This window comes from Miniopterus schreibersii, assembly GCF_964146895.1.
Source record: "Miniopterus schreibersii genome assembly, chromosome: 9".
Classification (NCBI taxonomy): Eukaryota; Metazoa; Chordata; class Mammalia; order Chiroptera; family Miniopteridae; genus Miniopterus; species Miniopterus schreibersii.
The window spans coordinates 16,293,686-16,309,752 of NC_138118.1; the positions used below are offsets into that span (position 1 = coordinate 16,293,686).

The 16,067-nt window shown below is 37.4% G+C and overlaps 1 protein-coding gene and 1 long non-coding RNA gene across 5 annotated transcripts in view; one reads left to right on the forward strand and one right to left on the reverse strand.

Moving 5' to 3' along the window:
* AHCYL2 (adenosylhomocysteinase like 2) overlaps positions 1-16,067 on the reverse strand; it is a 149,095-nt gene that overhangs the window by 105,494 nt on the left and 27,534 nt on the right. The gene's annotated exons all lie outside the window — the stretch shown is intronic.
* Positions 1-16,067, forward strand: part of LOC308561370 — a 78,505-nt gene that overhangs the window by 50,850 nt on the left and 11,588 nt on the right. The gene's annotated exons all lie outside the window — the stretch shown is intronic.

Consider the following 16,067-nt stretch of genomic DNA (forward strand, 5'->3'; position numbering starts at 1 on the left):
GGTATCTTGCTTTGAAAAACTCAAACATATAAAAATTCGTGTGAAATTTATTTTGTGTTTAGAAATTCAGGATCAAAATAATCCATTAAATGTATCAGTAATCATTTTACCTTTGATAAAGGTGAATCAGACTGTGAAGGTTTTTTTATAATGACTGTGGAAAGAGTATCCTTGTTTCCTTATATTATGGAAGCTGAGGTTTCCTATTTAGAAGTGTCCCAAATTGTAGAGCCACAGTGTTCTATGATTAATTGTGCATATTTTAAAGAGCACCCAGAGCCCTGGCCAGTGTGGCTCAGTTGGTTAGATCATCATCCTCTGCACCAAAAGGTCATCAGTTCGGTTCCTGGTCAGGGCACACATCCAGGCTGCAGATTGAATCCTCTGGTGCATATGGGAAAGAGCCAATCGATGTTTCTCTCTCTCTCTCCCCCTCCCCTTTCCTCTCTCTCTAAAAATCAATAAAAACATATTTAAAAAAATTTTTTTTAAATAAAGAACACCCAGAACTCATTTAGGTAAATTCCAATTCCTAGGTGGTTATACAGGTTGAGCATTGACCTATAAATTCTATTGCATAGAATAAAACTTTTGTGTTTCCTAATTATATGTTTAAGGTGAAACATTTGTTTTACAGCTTCTGTCTTTTTTCCAAGTAGGGAACTGTATTTTGAATTATTTTTTTTCTCATGTGAGTATATTTATCCAGAAAGTAAAGAACTTGTCGGTAAGTTTTAAAATGAGAGATCCAAAAACAAAAGTGTCCAAAGCCTCTAGACTTGGAACCTGTAATTTAAAAACATTTTATATAACATAAAAGACTATCCAAGGGACAGTCAACTCCAGCCCATGGGCAAAATCTAGCCCACTGCCTGCTTTTCATGGCCTATTAGCTAAGAATTCTATTTACAATTTTGAATGGTTAAAAAAAAAAGGAATATTTCAAGACTCATGAAAATATGAAGTTCAATGTTCATAAACAGTCTTATTGGAATGCAGCCATACTCATTCACTTATTATTTACGGCTCCTTTTGTACAACGAGAGCTAAGTAGTTGCTTCAGAGACTATGTAGTCTGCAAATCCTAAAATATTTACTGTCCGACCCTTTACAGAAAAAGTTTGCCAACCCATGGTCTACAATATAGTGTAGTGTGACAAGTGTTCCAGCATATTAATATGTTGGGATAGGTTTTATAACTGATTCCGAGGTTCTTGTTTTAGAATCTTTGTCACCACTGCCTTAAGAGGAAAGAGGTCAAATCACAAAATAATAATAATCTTGTTTCAAATTACGTTGCAGTATAATAAGAATTCCATCTAGTGCGGAACAACTAGATATTTAACAAAAAGGAATAAAAGCGTATGTCCATAAACACTTGTACATAAATGTTCGAAAGAGCATTATTTATAATAGTCCCAAACAGTAAATATCCTAAATGTCTGTGAAGGTGAAAAACAAAGTGTGGTTTACCCACACACTGGAATACTATTAAACAACAAAAGGAATAACATTTTGACCACTCAGCAACATGGATGAATCTCAAAATAATGATGCTAAGTGAAAGAAGCATAACATGCACCCCCAAAAGAGTATATATTGCATAATTCTACTTATATAAAATTCTGGAAAATGTAAACTCATCTATTGTAACATGAAGCAGATTGGTGATTGCCTAGGGATGAGGTCAGGTGGTAGGAAGGGGGAAAAGACTTCAGAGGTGATGGATATGTTATATATATATTTTTAAATCCTCACCCGAGGACATTTTTTCCATTGCTTTTTCAGACAGAGTGTGGAAGGGAGAGAGGGAGGGGGAGGGGAGAGAGAGAGAAAGAAAGAGAGAAACATTGATGTGACTCACACTGATTGGCTTGCCTCCCGCATGCACCCTGGGGCGGGGGATTGAGCCTGTAACTGAGGTACGTGCCCTTGGCCTATATCAAACCCAGAACCCTTCAGTCCAAGGGCCAACACTCTAACCACTGAGCTAAACCAACTATGGCTGGATATATTATCTTAATTGTGATGACAGTTTCACGGTTAATACCTATGTCAAAACTTTTCAAAATTGAAAACTTTAAATAAGTGCAGTTTATGGTATGTCAATAATACCGTTGTTCCATCTGTGCCACTTTTATATTGGGTAGATTTTTACTTATTAATTCAATATATTTAATGATTATAGGTCTACTCAAGTTGTCATTCCTTCTTGAGTCAGTTTTGGTAAGTTAGTTTTATTTCTAATTTCTATTATTATTTCTTCTTTAACCTATGAGTTACTTAGAACTGTGCTTTTACATTTCCAAATATATAGTTATTTTGACCTTCTTTTGGTTTAATTTCAATCTTAACTGACTTCGAGAAGAGAACATAGTCTGCATAATACCCATTCATTGGTTTTTGTTAAGACTTGCTTTATAAATTCAGTACGTGTTCAGTTTTTTAAAAAGAAAGTTTATTCTCATCCATTAGGTGCAGGACTCTGCACAGGCCAACCAAATGAACCTTGTTGGTCATTTTGTTCAAATCTTCTCAAATTTTTTGTTTCACCATCACTTACTAAGAAAGATATGTTGAAATTTCTTGCTTTTGTAGATTTATCAATTTTTCCCTATAATTGTATTTATATATTTTCTCTCTGTATTCTATGTCTATATTTTATATTCTATCTGTATTCTATTTATATACAGGGGTGGTCAAAAGTAGGTGTACTGTGTCATTGTGCCATTATTTTGAGTTAATAAAGCTATTGTAATAATCATAACCTGCATGTCTTTTCTCATACAAACAACTGTAAACCTACTTTTGCCCACTGCTGTATTTTAAGGCCATACTATTGGATGTATAGTGATTTTTTATTATAGCGTCCTCGTTAATTATTCCTTTTATATTTTTTTGTGATAATTATTAACTCTAATAATGATTTTTGCCTTCAAGTTAATTTTGCCTACTATTACTCCTGCTATACCAGCTTTGTTTTAGAATATGTTTTTCCATACCTTTATTTTAAATCTCTTTAATTCCTTATGTTGTATTAGTTATGCCCCTTATAAACTGCATAAAGCTGGATTACCTTCTACTCAATCTGACAATGTTCTAGTTATCTATTACTGCATAAAAAACTATCCCAAAATTTAGGTCAAACAATGATCATTTTATTTTATTATTCTCATGATTCTGTGGGCCAGAAATTCTAGCAGGACAGAGCAGGGACAACATGTCTCTGATCCACAATGTCTGGGACCACAAATAAGATGACGTGAATAGATAAAGATGGCTGGGATTCTCAATAGGAGCTATGTGTCTAGGACCTCAGTTCTTTTCCAGGCGGCGTTTGTTAGAGCTGGACTGTCCAACATGGTTCCTTCACTCACACACATGGCTGACAATTAACTGATGCTGGCTGTTTGCTGGTAGCTCACTGGGGCTATCAACCAGCGCCTACATGGGTCCTCTCCATCTGGCCTGGGCTTCCCACAGCATGGTGGCTGGGTTCTGAGAGTGAGTATTCCAAGAGAGAGAATTCCAAGAGGCACAGGCAGAAGCTGCAAGGCTTCTTATGACCTAGCCTCAGAAGTCCCAAAAAGTCACTCAACTGATCAAGCAGATCACTAAAACCAGCCCAGATTCAAAGGGAGGAGAGAAAAAGACTCCACCTCTGAATGGCAAGAAGGGAAGAAACTGGCGAAGGCCACTTTGAAGATAAGCTACCACATACCACCCCTCTGGTCCCAACAAGTTCCTCCCACATGCAAAATACACTCACCCTCTCCTAAGACCTTCAAAAGTCTCATCTCATTATGGTATCAGCTTGATGTCCAGAATCTTGATATCTAATTCAGGTCCAGGTATGACTGAGGTTCCTCAGATGCAGTTCATCAGGTACTGCTACTGGAGTATAGTTCCTTTTGATCTGAATAAAGAGACAAATTATCTGCTCCCACACACTCAAATACAAACGTGCAACAGTGAGACTGACTCAAGATAACTACAATAGACACTTTCATTCAAAATATGAGGAAAAGAAGGCAGGAACAGGAGACATAAAGCAGTTATTGGTCCATAGAAAATCTCAAATTTAATTAGACACATGTCACCAGTTCCTTGATTATAGCCTAGACCTACTCTCTGAGAGTGATTCCCAAAACCTCTTGGCTCCACTCTCTGAGTCATCATTCCTTTTACATAAGAGATGGTTAAAGTTTACAATGGAGCAGTCTTCTCAGCCTGCTTCTTGCCTGTAGATGATTAGAAGTCCAAAGGCCCATTTCCATTTTTACTGTTTCTGTTCCTTGTAATCCAAGCTAAAGCTGCCTCTGTTAGTACAATTTATTAAAAACCTTCTAGATTTCCTATGAATCTAGTAGAGGGTTTACTCCAGTAGAGAGACAATACCCACCTTCTCTATCCTAACTTCTGTGTGAGCCTACTGTAAGAAAACACCCTTAAGATCCTTAGAAGCCTTACTGTGTAACAGAAAGGGTCTAAGAGGTGTCCCCTTTAGATCTTTGGGAATCTTTTTATCTAGCTGAAGGGTTCTACAAAACACTGCCATCAATCTTTCTGAAGTCTTAACAAAAGAATTTACAATTGCACCCTTGGGATATTTACTTTGAGGCCATGTTATTATATGATTTATTAATTCTACTCTATTATAACCCTCTGAATGAATCTACTATACTTTACTCAACTTTGGATGCACCTCTTTCCCTACCATTCCTACCCCAACATCTAGCTCAGTATCATTATTAAATTTGACACTCAATTATATGAGTGATTTATCAAGATAGGGTTACCCTGATAAAAATATTATGTCCATTACGTTACCTAGATCTCTGTGAGATGACACTTAGTTCAGGGCTCTTCCAAGATTGATTCTTTGGCATTTCCTTTGATTCTGTGAGTTACCCTTTTATCCTTATCATATCCCCCCTGCCCCACCCCTTCCCTTTTTTTCTTAAATCAATTTGCAACCAAAGAAACCTAACCGATAAAGGCTGGAGCAATTTCTAATTGCTCAGCAGACATTTGTTTATTGAGCAAAATAGTGAATAAATGCACTGAAAGCCACTTAAATGTGCAATGAGAAGGAAGAAAAGGACACAAAACCCAAGAACGCACTGAAACAGGGTGATGATACTGATGACACCTATAGTAGGCTGCTGTGCTAATATAATTATCATTTTGGACGACTTTCCCTAATGCTCTGGCTAAAGGCTTTGAAATCATCCTTAACTCCTCTCTTTCTTTGAAACATTAATTAAATTCATTGGCATATCCTGTTTGCTGTACTTTTAAAATACATGCACACCAAAAGGTGGCAGGTTTGATCCCCAGTTGGGGCACGCGCGGGAGGCAACCGATCAATGTTTCTCTCTCTCTCCTTCCTTTCCTCCCTCTAAAAAATCAATAAAAAATAAAATCATGTCACTCTGCTCGAAACCTTCCAATGGTTTCCTATCTCACTTAGAGCAAAGGTCAAAGCCTAAAATCCTTAATATGAGCGATTAAAACCATATATAATCTGTTACCTCTGGCCTACTACTCCTACCTACAACTCTCTCTTTCTTATTCTACTCCAGCCACACTGGCCTCCTTGCTGCTCCTTAAAATCAACTAGTATATTCCCATCTCAGAACCTCTGCACTTACCATGCTCTCTGCCAGAACACTTTCTTCACTCTTTTATAAAAAGCAGCCCCTTCAAGGTCATGCCACTCAACTATTACTCTCTTCCCCTCCTAGTTACTATCATCTATTAAAGTTCTCTCTCTCAGATTCTAGTCACCCTAAATTCCACCATTAACTTGGGTTTATCAAATGAAAGACAAGTGGAAGTTGTTGGGTAGGGCTTCTGGGAAAGTTCTTTTTTGCCTTTTGCCCTTCCTCCTTCTTGCTGGTTACAATTCAGAAATAATGCTTTGAGCTCCACCTTGAACCATGAAAGCATCCATAAGGATGGAAGCAACATACTAAGAATGATGGAGTAAAATGATGGGAGTCTGGGTCCCTAACCTTTGTGGAGCTACCATACCAACCTTGTAATGCTTGTCTCTGTATTTCTTTATATAATGAAATACAGTACATACATTTTGAGGGTTAGAGTTGAATAGAACTAATAAATCATGTATATAACTTACTCAGAATGTAATAAATACCATAAATGCTCTAAAAGATATGAAAGGATGATTTTATGTGAACAAAGATAGCATATTTTGTGAGAAAATAAACCCATGTGCATATAAACCATTGTTATTGGAGGTTACTGTCATATGCACAGTTTTTCCAGGGCACACTGCCCAGGGTTATGTTAATAAGAAAAAGCACAAACTGGATATTGCATAGATAACTAGAATTTCTGCAACACTGGCTGATTTCAACAATGTATACGGGTGGCCCGTGAAGACCTTGGTCTTCAAATTCCTTCATCTTATTTCTAATGATGTTCTCTTCCATTCTACCTCAGCTAACCACTACCAAGGCCACAACCCAGATCCTATTATCACTAGAAGCTGTTCCATCTGCAAAATAGCTAATTTGGGTATCCTGCCCTCTGGCTTTTTTCTAGCTTGCTTGTTTAATTACTCCTACTATGATCTCATGTTGACTTTAGTTCACTGATCCTTTACTTTCATCTCCTGCCCATTCCCTTTATTCCATTTCCTTCTTATCCATGATTTCTTCTTTTTTTAAAAAATATGTCTTTATTAACTTCAGAGAGAGGAAGGGAGATGGGAGAGAGATAGAAACATCAATGATGGGACAGTCATTGACTGGCTGCCTCCTGCACGCCCCCCACTGGGGATTGAGCCCACAACCTGGGCATGTGCCCTGACCAGGAATCGAACCCTGATCGCCTGGATCCTAGGTTGATGCTCAACCACTGAGTCATGCTGGCCGGGCTCCATGATTTCTTACCCTTACATTCCATGAATCATCATTTTAATATCATTTTTAACATCCTCTGAGCTCCATACCAGTATATCCAATTTGTCTACTAGTATCTCCATTTAGATGTTCCACAGACACTTCAAATTCAGTATGTCTAAAATTAAGGTATCTTCTCCCACCACCTATTTTACCATCTGTGTTGGTAAATGGCACCACCATCCAACCAAATGTCTCAAACGGCCATACTCTCTTCCATCTCTTTCATTCCTCCCCACAACAATCAGGACCTGATCTTACTTCTGTAGTAACTCTAAAAAAATTTCATCTACATCTTTCTAAACCTCGTTTGTGCTTCCATATCTGAAACAGATTACTCACCATTCTTTCTCCATAAGGAACTAACTGTTCTTTCTGCTTCTAATCTATTCTCCCCATTCTCTATACTGCATCCAACGTAACCTAAAATGCAAATCCAATCATCGCACTCTTCTGTTAGCCAAGAGACATAAAGGAAAGTTTCAGGAACCAAGGCAGCACAAGAGAGTACAGAGACTAAAGCTGCCAGGACATTTGCTGGTCTCTCATTTCTCTGTACACTACTAGCTTCATTCCCTCAGGTTACTTGGAGTCACTAGAAACATGGTCACCAGTAGCTCCAGGCTAATCCCAAAACATAAAGAAATAAAATTTGATACATGTAAATAGATTCTTTATTATTCAAAATAATCACTGCCCCTCCCTGGTGGAAGTTTAGATATTCCTGCTCAGTTGATGTTAGGCTTGGCAATGTGACTTCCTTTAGCCAATGAAACATAAGCAAATGACACATCCCACTTCTGAACAGAAGCTTTCGGAGCAATGGTATGATTCTACCATATCTCATTTCCCTCTACCACAAGGGAAATGTCTCAGATAGGAGCTGCATCTCTAGCCTGGGTCCTGGGGCAGAACCACAAGATAGATATGCATTAAAAAATAAACTCCTGTTACTATAAGCCACTGAAACTGGGAGATTGTTTGTTATCACAACATAACCTAGCCCAGTCTGACTTAAATAAGGAGACACTCTGACTGGCCTGGTTTTGATGACGTCCCCTGCTTTACACCGTTCAGTGAGCCTTGGTTGGTGTGGCTCAGTTGGCTGGAAGTCATTCAGGGCATGGAAAGGTTGCTGGTTCGATCCCCAGTCAGGGCACATGCCTGGATTGCAGGCTCGATCCCTAGTAGGGGATGTGCAGGAGACAGCCAATCATTGTTTTGCTCTCACATTGATGTTTCTCTTTCCCTCTCCCTTCTCCTCTCTCTAAAAGTCAATAAAAATATTTTTAAAAACTCAAACCTTCAATGATACTCATGTGCCTACTGGAGTCCAAATTCTAGCACAATATAAAGGTCCTACTTTTCTTTCTAGCCTCATCAGCCATACTAGATTATTTTAATATTTCTCAACACACCATATTGGCTTTTACCTTTCATTTATTTGCACATCCTGTTCTTCATAGAACAGGAAGAAACGTTAGTCCTCCAATCCCACCCCAATCCACCCAAAATATCTACACTTCCTTTAAAAATCCACTTAAATAGAATTTCCTCTGTGAAGGCTCATATAAACCTGCCCCATTAAACACAATTGGTTGTTTTTCCTCAGTACACAGGATTTTGAACATCCTCTATTAGCCCTTATCTTGCTATTCTGCAAAAATTTATATGTATCTCTCCAACTATATTGTGACTTCTTTGAGAGAAAACACCATGTCTTATTAATCTTTGGAGCCCAGGAATCTAATGCAGTGCTTGGCACATAATAGAGAATCAATATAAGTTTATAAAAAGTGCTATCATACAGAGTCTTTTTCTAGCATAGTTGGATATAAAAAGATGAGACAGGCCCTTCTATCATGTTAAAATACAGAAAATCTAACATACTCAACTCTTATTTTGCTTCCATTTTCTTTATCAAGAATAATCTTTCAGATTAGAAAGAGCAGAACACAGATTAAGAGGTTAACCTATTAACACAGATTAAGAGGAAACTGAAGCCTGAGATAGAAGAAAAGACAATAAAAGAGCCTCCAGAAGCTTTGTAGTATGTTCAAATGTCTAGAATCATATAAATTACAGCCTAAGACACGGAGATCTTCATGCTATCTCATGGAAAATAGAAGAGAGGCTAGAAGACCAGAAACAAGAAATTTCAATTTTCTCAATTTTAAGTAAAAAAAAAGGAGACTTGATTCTAGAAACTGTAGATTACAAGTTCAAAAAGGATTAGAAGCAAAATTCTTTGTCAGCCTATGGTAGTATAAAGAAGGTGTGTAGGGAGCACCAGAAGCCAAAATGGGTTCAATAAGGGAAAAAAAAAATCATGCTAACCTAATTTTACTTTTGCCAGAATTACAAGACTAAGAGATCAGAGAAATAACATAGAGTGGGTCATACGTAATTTGTTGAAATCAAGAAAAAGGTTTTTTTGTTTGTTTGTTTTTTAAAATATATCTTTATTGAAGGGAGAGGGAGAGAGAGACAGAAACATCAATGATGAGAGTCATTGATCGAGCCCACAACCCGGGCATGTGCCCTGACCAGGAATCGAACCCCGATTGCCTGGATCCTAGGTCAACGCTAAACTGCTGAGCCACGCCCGTCCGGGCAAGAAAAAGTTTCTTATGCTAGTTAGGCAATAGATTGAGAATTGGTTGAACCATACTCAGATTATGATTTTTTATATATTTTTATTTATTTCAGAGAGAGAAAGGGAGAGGGAGAGAGAAACATCAATGATGAAAGAGTCATTGATGAGCTGCCTCCTGCACACCCCTCGCTGGGGAATCAAGCCCACAGGCTGGGGCATGTGCCCAGACCAGGAATGAAACCTTGATCTCCTGGGCCATAGACTGAGACTCAACCACTGAGCCACACCAGCCAGGCCTCAGATTATTTCTTAAATTTTTATTTATTGATGAGAGAGAGAGAGAGAGAGAGAGAGACTGATTTGTTGTTTCACTTGTTTATGCATTCATTGGTTGCTTCCTATAATTGCCCTGACCGGAGATTGAGCCCGTAACCTTGGCATATCAGATGATGCTCTAACCAGCTAAACTACCTGGCCAGGGCCATCCTCAGATTATTAGTCAATGGCTTAATATCAGTCTGGATGGAAGGCTCTCATGTTGTCACAGGGCTCTGTATCTATAAGTGTTATCAACACCTTGAAGATTTAAATGGTAGGTTACAAATTTTGTTGGTGTTAGAAACCTGGGAAGATTAGATAATACCATGGAAGACATAGTATTATAAAAATATCTGAACAGTTAGAAACAATAGCCTGAAAATACAAAATGAAATTTATCAAGAATAAATGTAAATGGATTTATCTAAAAAATGTATACTACTAGTAAGAAATCAATTTTAATATTAGCTGATGTTTAGTTGAGAGTGTAGTTGGCTGTAAGCTCAAGATAAGCCTTTGGTGTGAAATGTCAGCTTAAAAAGCTTGCATAAATTCACTAGCCCTGGCCAGATAGCTCAGTTGGTTAGAGCACCATCCTAATACGCCAAGGTTGATCTCTGGTCAAGGCACATACAAGAAGCAACTGCCCTCGCTGTTTTGGTTCAGTGGTTAGAGTGTCGGCCCTCAGACTGAAGAGTCCCAGGTACAATTCTGGCCAAAGGCAAGTACCTCGGTTGCAGGCTCAATCCCCAGTGCTGGGGTGTGTGTGCACAGAAGGCAACCAATCAATGTGTCTCTCTCACGTCGATGTGTTTTTTTTTCCTCTCTCTCTCCCCCTTCCTCTCTCTCTCAAATCAATCAATAAAAAAATTTTAAACTAAAATGCTTGCATAAATTCAGGTAATAAAATAACAGTACAGTGACCTGAACAAAAAAGAAAATTACTACAGATCAGGCAACTCCTGAGAATTATAATTTGGCATATGACCTCTTACAAGTAACACTGACCACAAATAATAGATCCAGGAGAGGACAACCAGGTTGGTGGTAATGGGGCCGACAAACTAAATCATATGAAGAACAAACAACAGAATCAGAAATGATTTCCAGAGAGAGACAACCTGAAGTAGGAAAAGTAACATCAGAGCTGTTTTCAAGTATTTGAACAACTGTTATATTGAAGAGCAGAAATTATGATTTTATACTTATTCCCTGCGCACACAGTTCCAAGTTTTACATATAATAAATGCTCAAGATCAACTCACCTGTTGATGACTAAGCCAACCAAAGACAGTTGACACAAAAATATCCCAACTGGTATGAATGATACCTCAACAGAAGAGTAAGGTTGGAGGAAGAAAACTTAAAAACCAAAGCAAAAGCATTTAAAAGTCTTAACTGAGCGAGCTACTACTTAGTATACCTGAGGCATATTACCTTAAAAATTAGAATTTCTTTCTTGCATCAGGTGATATTCTTGGTGATACAAACAGTGATATTTTAGTCCCTTTTATAAATATTTTCCCATAAAAGAAAGTCATTATTTTCACTCTTCCTTTATAAAGAGAAAACTGAGGATGATGGAAGCTATTTGCTTAGCACCAACAACATGACAATGGTTAACCTTGAATAAGAACCTTAAGCTTTTCACTCACAAGCTCTTGTTAAATCACTTAACTCATCAGGAAGGTAATAAACAAGTACAGTACTCGGCAAGTCAACCCCAGTTTGGTTTCACTCTTATTATTCCCCTCCAGTTATAAAATCGCTAAATCCACAAAGAGTAAGCCTCCATTAAAACTCTAAAACATATGGAAAAATTTATTGCTTAAAACTTAAAGGTTAAAACAAAAAATTAAGATTTGAAAAGCAAGGCTTAGTCTTTTTCATGCCGCTTAAAAAGTAGCCTAGGCACTATCAGTTCCACCATAAGCCGAATCTTGGCCAACAGGGTATACTAGGCACTCTCCACAGTGTTTCTCGGGAAACCTAAGAGGTTTTCTTTGTGCATCAGAGATTTGGGGCAGGGCTGCAGCCATGTTAGTGGCAAACGGCAGTGAGAAAAAGGTATGTTAGTAAAGATAAAAGGGATCATTATGTGTATGAAGACAATAAGCACATCTGAGTTTAGTTTTGTTTTATAGACATATTAAAACGTAGAGTTAGCTCCTCAGAAAACTAAGGCTGGAGTAGCACGGACTCGATGGTGTCCAAGAAGCAGCTACACCAGGACTGTAAAACAGCAAAATGCTGTAAAAGAACGCCCTAACATGTGCCCAGGCTCTCAACTTCCTTCCCAGTGAGATAATTTACATTACAATGGTTGCCAAGGTTACTTTAATCCCATTACAGCTCCTTTATCCAATTGCTAATCTGAAGTCCCACCTGGGTGGTATAGTTAACAACCAAAAACCTCAATTAAGGATAACTCAAAACTGAGGCTACCCAAAAGTTCATGACCTACAAAAGGAGGGCAGTTCTAACAACAAAAATTGCATAAAGGTAGGAGCTATTTGTTTCCTATAGTCTATATTCTACCCAAGATCTTACTGCTACCTCAGGGAACTCTCTAGGAGTCAGTATTTTTATCTTCTCTAAACAGATATGTTTGTAAGAGAAGCAAGTTAAATAACATAAATTTTATAAAGGGTAATGTATCAAAACAGTGATTACTTTATTCCGAGTATTATTCCCCTTGCTCTAATAAAAAAAAAAGGGACATTACCTAAAAGGACACTGAAAAGTCTCTTACGTTACTAATCACTAAGTATTATCTTCTAAGTATGACAACATATAGTATTAGCAGTACCTAAACCAGGCATAAACAATAAGGCTAGTATATTCTGTGTAAAAGCAACAACCAAACAGAACATTCTGTAACAGAAAAAGTGAAGTTCATAAAGGCAAAAAAAAAGCAAGCTTTCAGAACCATGAATACCAAGCATTCACTTTTAGTGTGGTTAAGAAAAAAAAGTTCCAACGATAACTTGTTACCAGGATCTTTCCTCCCAAAGGCAGCAGCGAGGGGAGATGCGGGGATACTGGTGTGCGGGCGCCCTCCTAGCCAGGCCTCAAGGATCGCCTCAGCGGAGGGAGGAAGTTTCACATTTACACATTTCCATCCTGCTTATGCTTTTATCCCCACTCCCATCATTCCTCATTTACGCAATCACTGTAACGCTTCATGCGTTCGCGTGTTTTCTTGCAAACTGTGTGTTTTACTTAAATACATTTTAAAAGATACATAAATACTATCGTTACATAGCTCAATCTGCTCCTTTGTTTTGAGTCAGCACCGTTTTTAAGATCCACCGTCCTGCCATGTGCACATCTCGTCCGCTGCTTCAAACTGCGACACGGGTGCTCTGTAGCATAAGCCTACCACAATTCCCCTAGCATAGTTGGGGAAAGAGTACAGGCAACCAGACTGTTTTCCACAAGCACAAACAGCACTGTTAGGAGCTCATGTAAGAATTTCTTTTGGCTGTATACCTAGGAAAACAACTGCTGGATCATGGGGCGCACAGACATATCATCTGCTTAAGTACTACCTCCCAAAACGGTTAGCCCAGTCGACACTTCCACCACCGAGGAACTACTGTAACCGAGCAGCCAGTGCCAGGCACTGGGCACTGGACTGGGCACTCTTTCTGAGATCTTTTTCTCCTATTGCTTTTCTTATCAGCTGTCGCCACATCAGAAATATGAAGGCAAGGACTTCCTCCCTTGCTTTTCCCTGACCATCAAGTTCCCTATTCTCCAACAATGCCTTAGGCTGCCAAGGCCTCCACTGACCATGAATTATGAAAACAAAATCAAACAGCAAATGTTATTTTTAAAAGGTTTGATTCTCAAAAAGTCATTGAGGTACACCTGCTACACAGGACATTAAGAAATTCTTTCTGCATACATTTTATAGTCATTCTTATTCTTTTCTGAGAATACTATAGTCTATCTTCTTTCTACTTTTTGGGAGGCCTTGGAGGAATAGCTCCATCTCTTTGGAATTCTTCTACAAAAAATAAGGGGAACTGGATTACAATCACTGTTTTCAGTCTACACTCTGGTACCATACAAGCTCCTCTGAGGTGGTTCAGGAGGATCATCTCAAGACAAAAGGGGTTATCTATCCCTCTTCAATTAGAACAGCACGATACAAAGAACAGCACAACAAAAATTCTTTTTTGTCTTCTCTGAAGAGTTGGTTTGGAGAATCAGTTCTATTTAAGAAAAAGTTTTTCCCACATTACTATTGAGAGTGGTAACAGGTGTAACATCTATTGCACTTGGCAATGTTCATAAATTTTAAAAATATACATACCTTTTGTACCAGAAATTCCATTTGTAAGTATTCTACAGACATTCACATATATGTTCAAAATATACATACAAAGATATTGATTACAGCATTGTTTGTAAGGACAAAATACTGAAAATAACTTAAAGAACCATGAATAGCAAACCAGTTACTGTACCTAAGTTATGGTACATCCTTACAGTGGATTATATAGACTTTAAAAACAACAAAGCAGCTCCAAGATATAGTTAAGTGGGGAAAAAGTAAGATGCAGAATGGTGTACGTGTTATGTTACGCTTTTGTATATTTTTAAAAGGATATATACACTTGTATATGTATAGGCTACTCCTGAAGGATACATAAGAAACTAAGTATTCTGGTTGCCTCAAAGGAGGGCAATCAAGTAGATAGAGGACAAGAGCTTTATTTTTGCTGTCATCTTTTTATACCTTTTGAATTTTATATTATTGCATTTATAATCTATTAAAATGTTTAATTTATTTAACACTCTAACAACCTATATTATCTTCTAAAGTTCCTTCTAGCCCTCACATTCTGATTATAACATACTGACTTCCAATTAGATAGTACTTCTTTCAAGTAATCAAAAAGAAGAAAGCAGTTAAGGGTAACAAGAAGACAGCTTTCATTTGGCAAAGTGGATATGTCTACATAGGATGATGGTATTAAATTTAATCTTGGCTCCTCCTTCTCCTTTAGAAAGAATTTCCTTCTAACTAGATCTAGCTTTATTTTTAACTCATATCAAACTTCCCTTGAGTTCATCAAGCCTGGTCTATCAAATGAATTACCCTGTCCCTAAGAACCCCAGAAAAAAATTATATTCATGTAAATAACTGATAGCAATATTTATGCAGCTCAAAATTTATTTACATTAAATACTTTTGAACTGCACTGTTTAATAGATAGCCACTAGCCACATGTAGCTAGTGAACACTTGAAATGTGGCTAGTCCAGATTCAAATGTGCAATCAATACATAATACACACCAGATTTTGAAGACTTAGTATGAAAAAAAAGTAAAATATCTCAATCTTTATATTAATTACATGTTGAAATATTTTGAATTTATTGGGTTAAATACAATACATTGTTAAAATTAATTTTATTTTTTTTATTATTATTGGAGAGAAAGGGAGAGGGAGAGATAGAAACATGAATGAGAGAGAAACATAGATTGGCTACCTCCTACACACCCCCTATAGGGATTGGGCCGAAACCCAGGTATGTGCCCTGACCAGGAATCGAACCATCAACCTACCTCTTGGTGCACGAGACAACACTCAATCCACTGAGCCACACCGGCCAGGCACTTGTTTCTTTTTACTTTTTTAACATGGCTATTTAAAAATTTAATCCTATTATACTTTCTGATTAAGTGAAAAATGAGCCAGGGCTTAATAAACACTGATGGTTTTATAGTAGTATCCTGCAATAAAGAGATCCAGACAGAAAATTAAGAGACCTGGCCTCTAAATTTTTAAAAATTGCTATTTCTTTGAAAAATATTAAAAATATACCAATCAAATACAAAATAATTCGATGTAAAGAATCTAGGGTTTTTTCCTCATACTTTTAAAAAATGGGCTCTAGTTCCAACAAAATTTCTATTTCTTTAAAAATATTAACAACAATTCAATGTAAAGTATCTAGGTTTTTTCTCATACTTTTTAGGAAAAAAGTAGTAATAGCTTCCCTAAAATTAAAATATTATATTAAGAAGTCACTTAGTTTATTCAGTATCAAATAAAATGGGTTTAGTTGGATTAAAAGCTATAAAGAGCTATACAAAGGTGAAAGTATGTTACTGCAGGATAATAATGTAAATTTGCAACATTTATCTTCTTCCTGCCCAGCACCAGCGCCCAAGGTTCTCCCACTAGTTGCCTCTGTCCTCCGCACATA